At 43.6% G+C, this 14,887-nt stretch overlaps 1 long non-coding RNA gene across 1 annotated transcript in view; it reads right to left on the bottom strand.

The window, feature by feature from the left end:
* The window catches only part of LOC143788915 (uncharacterized), a 40,226-nt gene extending 31,605 nt beyond the window's left edge, over positions 1 to 8,621 (bottom strand). Inside the window, exons 1-2 of the long non-coding RNA XR_013218749.1 lie at positions 8,447 to 8,621; positions 2,942 to 2,998 (exon numbers count right to left, since the gene is read on the bottom strand). This is a non-coding gene — a long non-coding RNA (uncharacterized LOC143788915). The remainder of the gene's footprint in view (positions 1 to 2,941; positions 2,999 to 8,446) is intronic.
* Positions 8,622 to 14,887: the final 6,266 nt, after the last annotated feature.

Raw genomic sequence — 14,887 nt, 5'->3', positions numbered from 1 at the left:
CCCACTCCAGAGTACCATGAAGAGGTGGAGCTACCTGCAGAAGGTATACAAGCCTCAGCTCCATCCCATTCAGTAACGCCGGATGCAGGCCAGGAGCTATTGCATTGAGCTCAGTTGTCAACCCAAAGAATCTGCGGTGAATTCCTCAGAAGCGTTGAGCATTGGTATGCTGAGGGGAGGAAGATGGTAGAGGAGCTCCAGGAAGGACTATGGGCCTGTACTTTGCTCTGGGAGCCTGATGCAGATGTGCAGGTAGCTCCAGTGATGACTTCATCTGGAAGTGGCTTGGTTCTGCCAGAGAAGAGTCTGATTATTAAACACAGACTGCCCAAAGTGATCCACAGAATTAAATAAATCTAGAGAATATTCTCAATACAAATATGCCCGTGGTCAGGGTGTGCTGTGAAATATTACCAGTGGAAACCACTGTAATAAAAGTGTGAAAACCAAACCACCAAGGATATGAAATCACCAGAAAATAAATGAACTTGGGAATAAGTTAGAAAATATGCCTTTATTTATAAGATTGGCAACAATTACATAAAAAAATTCATATATTGTATATTAAAATAAAAATTAAAAGCACATATAACTTTTATTCACACGGTCCAGGAAATATATCCTTAATTGCACACCCCCAGTGTATTAACTCCTTTTTAGGCCATGCATATCATAAAGTATAAAAGGATAAAAAATAGTGTTGACCCCCCAAAAATATGAAAATAATATGCAAAATACAATCAAAGTTTATAACACTGTGCAAAAATTACAAAAGAAGTGCTTTAAAATATTGTGCAAATAGTGCAAAAAAAGTGCAAATTAGCAAGGGATTAAAGCAGCCCAAGAGTATAACCTACACACATGTGTGCCTGTCTGTGATCAGACCAAACGATATATAGCGATTTGCAAATAGTAGATAGCACGGCAGTATATGGAAAAAATAGATTTATATATACCTGGGGGTAAGAGAGACCTGGACCTGCGTGCGCCCGACGCGCGTTTCGGATTTATGTCCTTCGTCCTGACGAAGGACATAAATCCGAAACGCGCGTCGGGCGCACGCAGGTCCAGGTCTCTCTTACCCCCAGGTATATATAAATCTATTTTTTCCATATACTGCCGTGCTATCTACTATTTGCAAATCGCTATATATCGTTTGGTCTGATCACAGACAGGCACACATGTGTGTAGGTTATACTCTTGGGCTGCTTTAATCCCTTGCTAATTTGCACTTTTTTTGCACTATTTGCACAATATTTTAAAGCACTTCTTTTGTAATTTTTGCACAGTGTTATAAACTTTGATTGTATTTTGCATATTATTTTCATATTTTTGGGGGGTCAACACTATTTTTTATCCTTTTATACTTTATGATATGCATGGCCTAAAAAGGAGTTAATACACTGGGGGTGTGCAATTAAGGATATATTTCCTGGACCGTGTGAATAAAAGTTATATGTGCTTTTAATTTTTATTTTAATATACAATATATGAATTTTTTTATGTAATTGTTGCCAATCTTATAAATAAAGGCATATTTTCTAACTTATTCCCAAGTTCATTTATTTTCTGGTGATTTCATATCCTTGGTGGTTTGGTTTTCACAGAGAAGAGTCTGGAAGAAGATGGAGACTTTCCAGGAGACAACTGAGCAGTGACCATGGTGCCCACTGCCTACTGCCACTGCCCTGGACTGAGACTGTGGGACTAGTGAGAGTCCCAAGCAGTGGGTCCAGGGCATCCATAGCGATAGGACATGGAGCCCTGAGTGGGTGTAGAGAAACTCGCTGAACTGTACTGTGGCAATAAGCTAGGCTATGACGAAGTAGGGCAAAGTCGTGTGCTGTACCGGCCCTGGAGCAAATTAAAGATGAAGGATGATGTTAGTGAAAAGGTTTCTTGCTGTGGATGAAATGTGCTTAAGACTGTGTACTCAGTATCCCCTGTATATAACCCTCATCAAGTTCAGTAAAGTTCCCATGTTTGAACAGAAGTCACCTTTGCTAATCTGTGGAATTTGTGGCCCTGGCCAGCCAATACCATCTTCTACCAGTGACCTGCACAGACACAAGGCCCTCACAACACTAAAACCCAGCCAGGACCCACAATTGTCTGTAGGATGCCAAAGAGTGGGGACAGAAGCTCGCCCACGACCACCTCGCTTGGGCATTTTACAGCTAGAAAGCTAGGGTAGCCTCACATTGATTGGATGATTCTAATCCACAAAAACATATCAGAATAGAACATCAGCAGATCAGCAGAGTTTACTGGAACTGACATGTGGATCTGCTTTGTTGGATATGTAGAGAATTACTTTGTTTGTTGGATATGACTGTACATAATGCTTCTAAACCAGTTGTTGTTCCATCCATTATAGCTAGATCATTCTAGACTTTGTTTATTCATATCTCTCTGTGACCAGTAGTCTGTTTCTGCTTTCCATCTCTTGAATGATTACACCACATACCTTACTATAAGTCTTCTTCCAGTTAACTGGTTTTAATAAATCATACATAATATATAATTTATGTGTGTTGCTAAACAAATACAATATACTCAGGTTTCAAAACCCTTCCAACTGATATCAAAGTTAAGTACATATTTCTTTAGCTCCCAGAAAGCCATGTTATTCCATTCCAACTGCAATACAAACATTGTGATCTCTGTATGCTTCTCATCATAATAGACATAGTATCCTCAAATCTTAATGTCCAAGTACAGCTCTGCTTCCAGGTTTCCCAAAGCAATAAATTCAACATTGGCATAAAGACAGCTTGTGTTATCCTCACAGATTAACAGCATCTCCAAAGAATAATGATGAGCCTCGTTTGTTTAATTAACAGGAGCAACACAGAGTAACGAAGGGATGGCAAACAAACTCAACGGATTTTCTCAATGCAGAATAAGCAAACATTTCCTTTAATTAAAAGGAATTATTTACCCAGAATCCCGTCTTCCTTGAAAAGAATAATCTTGAAGTGTGCATTCTTGATCATCACTAGAAAAATAAAGATTACTGTTAACAAAAAAAAACAACTCGAGCTTCAACAATAAATTATTTGACATTTCCCATTCACAAGTGCACAGAAGTAAAGAAATACTGGAATAAATCTTAAATAAATTAAAACTTACAAAAATTGTTATGTCCCCCCAGGGCCTCCTCACATAGTCTTGCCCTGTATGAAATAAATAGAGCTACTGGACCAATCAATATATTTGACCAGTGGCATTGCAAATTCAATATGGCTTCAAGTAATGATGGCTAGACCACTGTTAGATGATAATAGATCAGACTCGATCATGCAATTTTTTTTTTACAAATTGTTTCCATGTATATGTCAAGTGAAGCCACTGAAATGCTTACTAGAATCTATCAGACTCATAGCAGGCACAGTTGGTTTCGGCTTAGCAGCCTAACTCAATGATATCGGTAACAGACTGGTTTTATCCAATTTTGCTAATCAGTGGTGAATGAAATTGTATTAGTAGCACACATAGGGAGGGTACCTACAGCTTGAAGGTCTTGAAATTGTATTACCAGCATACTGTCATGCAAAAGTACATGCAGCCTGGAGGTAAGATGCAAAGAATATTATAGAAGTATATATAAAAACTTTCTCCACTGTTATTTTATTGTCATTTATTAAAGAGGACCGGCCACCAGGTCAAATGTGACTAGTTTTGATTTTATCTTATTCCCGCTTCTTCCTTGAGTGTTTTTGTTTTTATTTATTAAAAATCTGCCATACTGTTCCAGACATATGGGCTTTTTTGTTATGTGCTTGTTTTCATGGTCTTTTTCAAGAGGGTGTGGCTCACTGGATTCTCTTGGGGCATGTCTTTAGGCTGCTCTGTGAGCCACGTTCCCTTGGTGAAGAGCATAAAGAGTCTTTATCTCTAGAACTGTAAGTCAGATTTACAAAAAAAAAATCAAAATTCTCACGGAAGCAACGAAATTAAAATTGGAGCTAAAACTTGCCACATTCCACCTGATGACGTCTTTTTTAAGATATCTAATTCCGCCAACCAACAGAAGCAATTCAAGATATTGGGTGAATTAGGTTATTACAATATATTTAACCCCTTACCGACATCGGACGTGCTATACCGTCCGATGTCGGCTCCCCTGCTTTGATGCAGGGCTCCGCGGTGAGCCCGCATCAAAGCCGGGACATGTCAGCTGTTTTGAACAGCTGACATGTGCCCGCAATAGCGGCGGTTGAAATCGCGATTCACCCGCCGCTATTAACTAGTCAAATGCCGCTGTCAAACGCAGACAGCGGCATTTAACTACTGCATCCGGCCGGGCGGCCGGAAATGACGTCATCGCCGACCCCCGTCACATGATCGGGGGTCGGCGATGCATCAGGAAGGTAACCATAGAGGTCCTTGAGACCTCTATGGTTACTGATCCTCGGTAGCTGTGAGCGCCACCCTGTGGTCGGCGCTCACAGCACACCTGCAATTCTGCTGTGTAGCAGCGATCTGATGATCGCTGCTACATAGCAGAGCCGATCGCGCTGTGCTTGCTTCTAGCCTCCCATGGAGGCTATTGAAGCATGGCAAAAGTAAAAAAAAAAGTTTTAAAAAATGTGAAAAAAATAAAAAAAACATAAAAGTTTAAATCACCCCCCTTTCGCCCCAATCAAAATAAATCAATAAAAAAAAATCAAATCTACACATATTTGGTATCGCCGCGTTCAGAATCGCCCGATCTATCAATAAAAAAAAGCATTAACCTGATCGCTAAATGGCGTAATGATAAAAAAATCGAAACGCCAGAATTACGTTATTTTGGTCGCCACGACATTGCATTAAAATGCAATAACGGGCGATCAAAAGAACGTATCTGCACCAAAATGCTATCATTAAAAACGGCGGCTTGGCATGCTAAAAATAAGCCCTCAACCGACCCCAGATCATGAAAATTGGAGACGCTACGAGTATCGGAAAATGGCGCAATTTGTTTTTTTTGGTTTTTTTAGCAAAGTTTGGAAGTTTTTTTCACCACTTAGGTAAAAAATAACCTAGTCATGTTAGGTGTCTATGAACTCGTAATGACCTGGAGAATCATAATGGCAGGTCAGTTTTAGCATTTGGTGAACCTAGCAAAAGAGCCAAGCAAAAAACAAGTGTGGGATTGCAGTTTTTTTGCAATTTCACCGCACTTGGAATTTTTTTCCCGTTTTCTAATACACGACATGGTAAAACCAATGATGTCTTTCAAAAGAACAACTCGTCCCGCAAAAAATAAGCCCTCACATGGCCAAATTGACGGAAAAATAAAAAAGTTATGGCTCTGGGAATGAGGGGAGCGAAAAACGAAAACGAAAAAACGGAAAAAGCTCCGGGGGTGAAGGGGTTAAGGGCAATGTCATTATCATGCTCTCACTTTAGCAAGTATAGGATAGAAGTTTGGTAGATGTGGCTCTAATTTTAATCTATGTATAGTCTTAAAGTATAACAGAAAATATGAGCGCTATATATTTAACTTCATGTTTATGTTAAAACCCTAAAGAGGTTGTCAACTACTTTTTATCATTGGCCATTACTTTATATCAATAGTTCTCTGAAATAATACACGCATGCCCATTGAGATAGCTTCGTCAGTTGACGTCTCTGTGATGTTCTGACCAAGTCAGGAGGCAAGAAGGAAAAACCATCAGAGAGAAATACTCTGCAATCTGACTGTTGGGATCACTATACCTCCAGCACCTGGGGAATGGAGCTTGTTAATCAAATAAATGTAATTTAGAAAATGTAAAGACATTGATGGCATTTTGTTAAGTGCTAACTAGAAATGAGCAGATCAAACAAAATTTTGAATTCTATTCGTGCAGATTTTCCTAGTTAATTCAATTCACAGACAGGTTATTTTCTGTTAATTAAATGTCCTTTATTATGCTCTTGGGTATAAATACTTGTACTCATCACACCGCTCACCGCTCAGGCTCCGTAGTTCCTATTACGGCCATTTACGTTCTTATTATGGCCATTTGCGATGAAATCCCAGGTCTCTTCATGCTGGGCCAGGCCTTCCAACTGTGATGAGGCCTAGGGCAGCTCTAAGCAAATGTGTGTAAAGTCATGCAGTCATGATGTTAGGCCATGCACAGTGACCTTACAAGACCATGTGCATAAACGTCCCAAACTTCATAAGAGCCGGAAGTCCTAGTCCAGGCTGGAAAAGCCCAGGAATTTGAAAGGAAGATGCAACGAAAATGAGACTAATCACAGTGAGGAGTGGAGGGGCCAGAGAGGTGACTGAAAGTGAGTATGAGTATTTTTTTTTATTTATTAACATTTTGATGGCCATTCAGGGTTCAGCAATATAGCAACCATTAGATCTTGGATCTGATGAATTCACCTGGAAGCGAATTATACAAAAATTGCAGTTTGGCAAATGTTGATTTTTGCAACAATCTAAAAGAATTAAATTCCACTCGATTGTACTTGCTCATCTCTAGTACTAACAATCTAATAGTAAAAGGACATTGACTAAGTAAAAAGCAAGACTTAAGGCTCCCACTTTCATTAGAAGAAAGTCTTCTGAACTTGCCGATTTTGGTGGGATCATACAATCATCTATTGTGCATTGGGGTTCTATCATCTATCCCTCAACAGATTATATTGTGGGCCACAAGGAACGAGCGATTAGAATTCAATTACCTGATCCTTTTGTTCTTTAAACCGCTGCCAGATGATACTGCCTTTGGATCTCTCATAGAGAACACAGGAACTTTTCTTTGCATGAGGAAGTCAATAAAGGGGCTCAAGTCTCTGTGTATGGTCAGCCATAGGATATAAAAGGCAATATCAGGTCATAGCTCCTTGCAGACTTTTTGTAGAAAAGCTACAGATGTTAATAAAACTGAGCTAGCCATTTGGCACAACTGAAGCTAATATCTTGTTATGTGACTTTTAATAGGATTTACCAAAAAGCTACTAGATTAGATGACATTAGATAACATTAAATGGAATTTAATGTTTGTAAAACAGCACTTTTGAACAAATGCTAAGCAATAATGATTTTAAGATGTTCCAAGAATATATAGTGATATATTCTTCTACATGGTTCGGGAAATATTTGGATGCATTTTTGTTGTAGTTGTATTTTGCAAGTAGCATTGCATATGCTTTTGTTTTCCAAGACACAAAGCTAAGAACAGTCAGGGCACTGTACAATCATTCATCATCTCAATTAATTTAATGAATCCAGTCTGTGGGTAGGTAGAGGGAGCAGGCAGGAAGATGCTGAAGCAGTTTAGCGATTGGCAATATTAGATTTTGCAGGAAACGAGGCTGGAAATTGGATATTGCAGATTCTTAAACTCAGCAGAACCTCCTTGTGAATTAAAAAAATGAGATATGGAAAAATTGCTTTAGAAAAGATCTGCTGTGGGAATTTGTGCTGGGGCTAGAGGGTCGCACATTGTTTAAACCTATACTGATTAACGCACATTATTGCATGGAGGCATCTAAACACGAACTCTCATATTGAGTTTTATATTATATTATCCTGTACATGGAGGATGAAGAAATTTACAGATCTTATAGAGTTAAATATTGTAGTCTTGTTTGTGTTTAGATAGCTAGACAGACCAATCGACAAACTGATGGACAGATCAACAGACAGAAACCTAACTTCATGTTTAATGTGTATTTTTATAGGGATTGTGTTGTTTGGAAACATCATTTTCAAGTACCCCATAATTAAACTTAAGTTAATTGGGGAACCTTTTTTCAAGATCTTCATTAATTAGCTGGAGTGGAACATGGATACAAAGAACTTCTCTTTCTCTGAAGGACCTAACTTGTCAGTGATTTATGTTTAACGGGCATGATACCCATTAAATTCTTTCTTTCTCCACTACTGGCGCTAAACGGGAATTAAATATTTCCTGACAAGTTTACCCAGATTACATCACAACTGATGTTTTGGTGTATGAGCAAGATCTTGTGATCAACTTATTTTTATGGGATCCAATAAAAGTTAGCTGACAACTATAGGCAGTTCCTATAAGTAATACAGCGTGTTTCAACACTTATTTACAATAGCATATCTTCCATCTAGTTATTGATTTATTTTTCATAATCCAGCAGTGCTTATAAATACAGTATATAAAGATTTGTAATCTATCTACACAGTAAAAAAATAATGTTGTTTTAGCTGCACACCAAATTTGGAAGTTATTCACTATTGATTGCATAACAGATTGATCTCGAGTCAAATGAAGGATGACTGCACTACCGAAGTTAACCAGTGATGGACCTTTTGAAAGGGTTTGCTTTTCCTTCCTCTGAGAAAATAGCATGGGTGTGGAGCAGAGTTGACACTCAGGCACTTTGCCATTAGGTTATCTGCAGCAAGTGAAGAGTGAAGAATGATACGAGGGGGCTGCGAATGGGGCTGAGGACATCTGGTCTGGAAAGCTAGATCCCATACCTGTTAAAAGACTTCAGGATTACCCTGTGTAACACCTTCCTGTAGCCACCTGCTTCTCTGCATAGCTTCCCATTCCCCACCATGCAGGGACACCAAAGTCCTCACCACTCCAGGCTGTGCAGTGAGCTCTTTGTTCTCTGCTTGCTGTCTGCAGTGAGATCCAAGTACTCTGCTGTGCATGTTTTCCTGGCTGCATGCTTAGTGCACACGCACAGGAACTTCCTGATTCTTAAAGAGACAGTCAGTACGTGTGTATTCATAATGTGTCCCAACCCTATTGATGAGAGTCACTTGGCACTTAAGGCAATTCCACCTCTTGGGAGGTGCCTGAATGAAATTCTCTTTCAGTGTGTGCAACTACTGAGTTGCCAGGTCCTGTCCTGTTTCTGATCTTGCCTGAATTTGTTTCCCTGGGTCTGTATGCCCAGGCCTGTACCCTTAATCTGTATCTGTATCTGACCTTTCCTGTTTCGGCTACCATGGGGGATGAATACTCATGCCTGAACCGTGAATCTGTATTTGTGTCTGTCTTTGTCTGAATTAGGACCAATCCCTGAACCTGTTTGTAGTTTGTATCCAAGTATGGATTTCTCCCTAAACCTCCTGTTTCTGAACTAGTTCCTATCTCTAAAATCTGCAGTGTCTGAATCTGTACCTGTCTCTAAAACTTGCAGTATCTAAACCTGTATCTGTCTCTGAAACCTGCAGTGTCTTATCTTGTCTCTAATGCCTGTTGTGTCTGAACCAGCACCAATCTCTAGTCTGTTGCCTCTGTGCAACATTAGTGCTTTGCGTGTACTCTTGCTACTTTATTGTAAGAACCTTGGGTGAGTTTGGCTCTGGCTGTCCATTGTGTATATGTCGTTGTATTGGTCTTGTGTGAACTTGGTCCTGTCTGTCCTGTGTGTACTTGTCATTACCTGACCCAGTCTGTTCTATGTGAACCTGCATCTGCGGTTCCCTGTCTATCCACATCTGCAGTTCCCTATCTGTCCGCACCAGCAATCCAGTATCCCCCTGCCAGAGACCCAGTTCTTCCTGAAGATATTCCTGTCTGTGCTGCCTGAACTGGGTCCTACCCATTCCATTCGTACCTGCCAATGACCCGGTTCTTCCTGAAGCTTTTCATGCCTGTCCAGTCTGAACAAGGTCCTCTACCTGCCTGTCTGTATAGCAGTTGTATCCACCAGCACCATCACATCCCGTTGAGGGCCAGCTGCTATGTGACCGAGGTCAGTCCTGGTGTACCACTTGGTCATGCCCCAGGCTCTCCTCAGATCGCAGCACCATCTGTAGCCGTGCATCCGGGTCAGTATTGGGGAGGCACGGTCACAGCTCTCCAGGCTTTCCTCAGTCTACAGCACAGTGGGACCACAATCCACGCTTGCGCTAAACAGTCTGAGTGCAAGCATAAGATCATGGTACTACATTCATGACTCTGTAGAGCTCCACCATGAAGGGAATTTAGGTCAAAACTTTGCACCTCCACTCAATTAATTATCTATGGGACTACTGAAGATATCCAAGTAGTCCCAGCAGTTGGACCCCCAGCAATCAGGAAATCATCCCTTATAAATAGGGGCTATAAACTCTTTAAGAAGGAGCTTTATAGTCAATGCCATATATCACTGTTGGTGAGAAATTGCAGCATTCCTATATGGTGAAGGAATATTTCTTAAAGGGAACCTATCACCTGATTCTTGCTGCCGGAACCAAGGGCAACATGAATCAGAGCTTGGCTACACAACTGAGCTATAAAGATCTGGAGCGCCCCCACACCGCCGCAGGGCCGAGGGGTACCCGGAGCCGGGCCTCTAGTTCTCAGTCTCGGGGTTGTCACGGTGGCTAGACCCGGTCCGTGGCCCTGTCCGTCAGTGGGGGACGTCCGGTGAAATAGGTAGTAGTAATGGTAGCAATGTAGCGGTGCGGTTGTGGGGTGTAAGTCGCGGTAAATAACGAGGACACCAGGTTGCAGTCTCTTTACCTCTTTACTGGAGATCTCTGAGTCCTCAGTCCAGAACACGGTTCACCAGGCTACGCAAGTCCGGCCGGTCCAATGGCACCTCCAGAGTTCTCCTCTCAGGTGGAAATCTGTGCCTTCCTTCTAGCGCTATGTGTTGTAGTCCTTCCCTGCTGTGCTTACGGAAAGTAACCCCACAACGGTTGTGTCTGTTTCTTAAGTTCCCTCACAACTCGATTTGATGTTCCTCTGTAATCCACCCCTTCCCTGTATTCAGGTTGGAATGGCACCCGTTTGTCAGGTAGGCCTGGAGTTCTTCCGGGACCCTAGAGTCGCCCCTCTCCCGCAATTGCCCCCCAAGACTTCATAGGTGATATGTGGTAGACAGCCCGCCTGAGACCGACTGTCCTGCCGCTGTTTGGAGTATGGCTTGAAGCTGTATTCTAATCCACTCCCTCGGCGTTCCGGCCACCGGTATTGCGCCTCAGCAGGGTGCTGCCTCTTTCAACAAAACCCCTGCTGGTATTCTCCTTCTGCTTGATCTCGTTTCTCACTCAGCACAATCTATCTCGCTTCTAGTCCTTTCCTGAGTCCCGCCGCTTCCAGGAGCCTGCGCGGACCCGTTACGTTCTTTCAATGCCAAGCCTCTGCCAGGATCCCACCCCTGGCAGAGACCCTACAGTCTCTCCCTTCACAACACCCCCTGCCACAGGGTGTTGCTCCGTTCAATCCCGTCAGCGTTCTCTCTAACTTTTTGCCTGACCCCCAGTTTACCCACTATGGTGGGGAGTGGCCTAATGAATAGCACCCTTAGCTCCCCCCGGAGGCCCAGCTGTGAAACATATTGGTGTCTGTGATACCTGATTGGAGGAACTCCTTCGGTGCCATCGAACGTACCATGGCTCCCCTTAGCGGCGAAGCCACAGCACTGCAACGACCAGGACTCTGGGGCGCTGCACTCCCCCCTGGTTAAACACAGTACTCCGGGACTGGGAAGAAAAACAACAATACAGATTAGCAAAAAGACATACAATTTTGTTGAGTGCAAAACGATAAGTATACTTGAACAGGCTTCCCTTTATGGGAGGTGAGGACACTTTTAACGTTACAAACATAATCAATTTTATAAATTACAGGCTATACATAACTCCTGTTACCCAACCGGGTATTCTACTTAGTGCAAATTCTGGAACAATAAATTAACATTGCCTTTAAGAAACATACACTCTTAGTTTACCAAAGGCCTTCCTATAATCACATTACAGGGTAAGGTAACTTCACATTCTCCTACTTTGAACCTGCAGGACCGCCTGTCCCTATGGCACCAGACCTACTGCCTCTCCTTTCTTTTACAGGACTGCCCCGTTCAGCCAGGGCCTACTGCCTTTCGCTACTATACATAGTATAGACATAACATTCCTTTCATTTAAAGAACTCTGAGCCCGCTCTTCTCGGCTCCTTTAAGGACTCACTCTCTAACCCCTACGGGTTCACTTTCTGTCCTTAGTAACAAAGTAACTTTCTATGGGGACGCAGGGTTTACCTTCTATCCTCACCTTCATCATTACTTCTTTACTTTCAGCTATGCAGATCTCTACTTCTACCCCTACGGGCTCTCTGCACCTTTCAAAACATTATTCAGGTTTCACATTTCAAACAAATTGAACACATTTAACTTTTCATGGAAAACAGTTACATTCTTTTCTAGCATCATTATAGCTTTACTGTTCTGCAACAGTATCTCTCTCAAGTTCAATTCTTCACATCCCCTTTAAGAGGGGACCAAGTCTCTCTGAGGTAGCTCGTTCTCTCAGCCTACCAGCCCACGCAAAGGTTCCAGTATGGTATCTTCGCAAAGTGTCTTTAACTAGAACCGGTAGAAAAGGTATCTTCACAAAGTGTCTCTGGCTCAAACCAATAGGGCAAATATCTTCGCAAAGTGTCTTTGGCTAAAACCAGTAGGAAGCACCTTTAAGAAGGTGCAAACTATTTACAAAGAAAGTTCGAATCATGCACAGTCCATGATTTCTGCAGTTCTTTAAACTTGTGCAAAATTTTAGGAAAACTCAGAACAAACACAGGGATCCCGGGTCAACAAAGGGATCCATTAACCCTGGACGGGTTTTAACAACAAACAGGAACAGTTAAAGGAAAACTATTTACATCTTCACAAAGCGAAATCTTACTCTTCTTTCAGAAGTTTCCATGAGGCGCCACCTGGCGGGCGGACCCCTGCAATTCAGGTTTCAGGTCCACTCCCGCTGCCAGATACACCCCATGGGTTCGGGTCTGTTGCACGACCAGGTCGTGCGCGGCGATCAAGGTCTGTGTCCCCACTTCTCTCTGTGCTGGTACATCCGAAACATCGGTCACTCGAAGGGGCACCTCCTTAGGCACGACGGTGGTGGCGGCGATCGGGTGGCAGATCGCAAGTTCTGTGGTCAGGCAGGTGGGGCCGACCAGGGTGGTTACAGATCGGTCACACGGCGGCACTTTGGCCACAGGGGCTGGTTTCTCTTTCTTGTAGACGTTCAGAGCGAACCACCCCTTTTCCCCAAGATGCCGGGTGTAGGTAACACTGTCTCCCGGATAGAGGTCTCGATCGGGGTGACCCTCTCTAAGGTGTGACTCGACATCCCGTCGGTTAACAAAGACCTCCGCGTATAGCCCCGGTTCTTTAATAAAGCCCCAGCCTCCTTGGAGTTTAAAGACGGTGATGATGCCCTGCCTGCGCGGGGCCTGGTGAGTGGTGGGGTCCTTATGGGCCCGGTCCTTGACCGCCAAATCTTTTAGATGGTAGGCCTCCCGTTTAGCCTGATGTGTTTCCTCTTCCTCTCGCCACCGCTGTTCTAGCTGGATCTGGTATTCTCCCCAGCTTAGGGCCTGTACCATTTCTCCCTTCCGGGTCTCCACCCCGGGGAACCCCATGAGATTGGATCCAGGGTTCACCCAGCGGCACACCGTGCGCTCCGCGCTGACCTCACACGGCAAGGGAGTAGGGGTGATTGGGGCTCGCATACGGTGCTCCATGCCCGTGGCTTCCTCCCATGGTAACAGGCGCTGAAGTCTATGGGTCCCCGGGAGAGGTGGTGCTGCTACGGGACCCACTAACACACCCTCTGCTGGTGAGGCAGGATCGGCGGACTCACCCACTGGTACGATTCCACTTTCCGCAACAGGTCCCGCTGGTTCTTCCGATGTCCGGGAATCCACTGCCGGTCCCACCTGATGCGGGGCCTGGACTCTTACATGCAGTTGGAGGAGCTGGTTATATAAATCCTCCATCTCGGCTCTCAGGAATTTGGTGTTATCCACGGAGGACAGGCTGCTGGGCTCACCCGGGTAGTCAGGGGAGACTTCCACTTCAACCCCGCTGTCGGGTTCGGAGCTGCTGGCCATAGCGTCCTCCACGTGGGTCGCTTCCTGGTCTTTTTCCCGCTCTCTCCTGCGTGAACAGTTTCGTTTTCTCTGCCTCCGCCCCCCATTAAGGATTAGGAGGCGGATCTCTGCTGCTGACGGACACGTCCTCACTGCACAGAAATATTTAGACTGGGCGGCCATTATTCTTCGCGCTCTCCAGCTCGTCTACGCCCACTCCACGCCCCTCTTCTCTTCCTGCGCTCTCCTCAGCGCTGCAATGGCGGCGGATTTTGGCGGCAACTGGTGCAGCACAGTCTTTGTAATAAAGTACAGTCCAAGCACAACAAATCACAGTCTCTAGGCACACATGACTGTTGTGAATTTGGATTCTGGGCTCCCCCGGTGGCCGCTTGTGGAATTGGACTTGTCATCCTCTTTCCTGTTTCACCTGGTTCCATCAGTAGTGGGTGTTGCTATTTAAGCTCATTTCTCTGGTGGTTTCTTGCCGGTCAACAATGTTATCTGATGCCTCTCAGTGTTTGTTCCTGCTTCTAGACAACTACTAGATAAGTTGGACTTTTGTCCATGTTTTGTTTTGCCTATTTGTTCCAGTTCACAGCTGAAGTTTTGTTACTGTGTCTGGAAAGCTCTCGTTGATCAGGGATTGCTACTCTGGCGTTATGAGTTAATGCCAGAGTTTAAGGTAATCTCTGGATGGTGTTTTGTTAGTGTTTTTCTGCTGGCCATGAAAGTATACTATCTGTCTTCTGCTATCTAGTAAGCGGACCTCAAATTTGCTAAGACTATTTTCCTGCTGCGTTTGTTGTTTCATCTGAACTCACAGTCATTATATGTGGGGGGCTACTGTCTTCTTTGGAATATTTCTCTAGAGGTGAGCCAGGTCTTATATTTCCCTCTGCTAGCTATTTAGGTCTTAGGCCAGAGCTGGGCATCTAGCGATAAATAGGAAATGCTACCTGGCTATTTCTAGTTGCGCGGCAGGCTTAGTTCATGGTCAGTATAGTTCCATCTTCCGAGAGCTTGTCCCTCTATAGGCTTGCTATGATCTCTGCCTGCAGAGATCATGACAGTTTGACCGGCCAATAAAGTGTTAAAGACCC

The sequence above is a fragment of the Ranitomeya variabilis genome, chromosome 8, assembly GCF_051348905.1.
Source record: "Ranitomeya variabilis isolate aRanVar5 chromosome 8, aRanVar5.hap1, whole genome shotgun sequence".
Taxonomy (NCBI): domain Eukaryota; kingdom Metazoa; phylum Chordata; class Amphibia; order Anura; family Dendrobatidae; genus Ranitomeya; species Ranitomeya variabilis.
The sequence above is the reverse complement of the archived record's forward strand: the minus strand, read 5'-3'. Positions and strand labels throughout refer to the sequence as shown.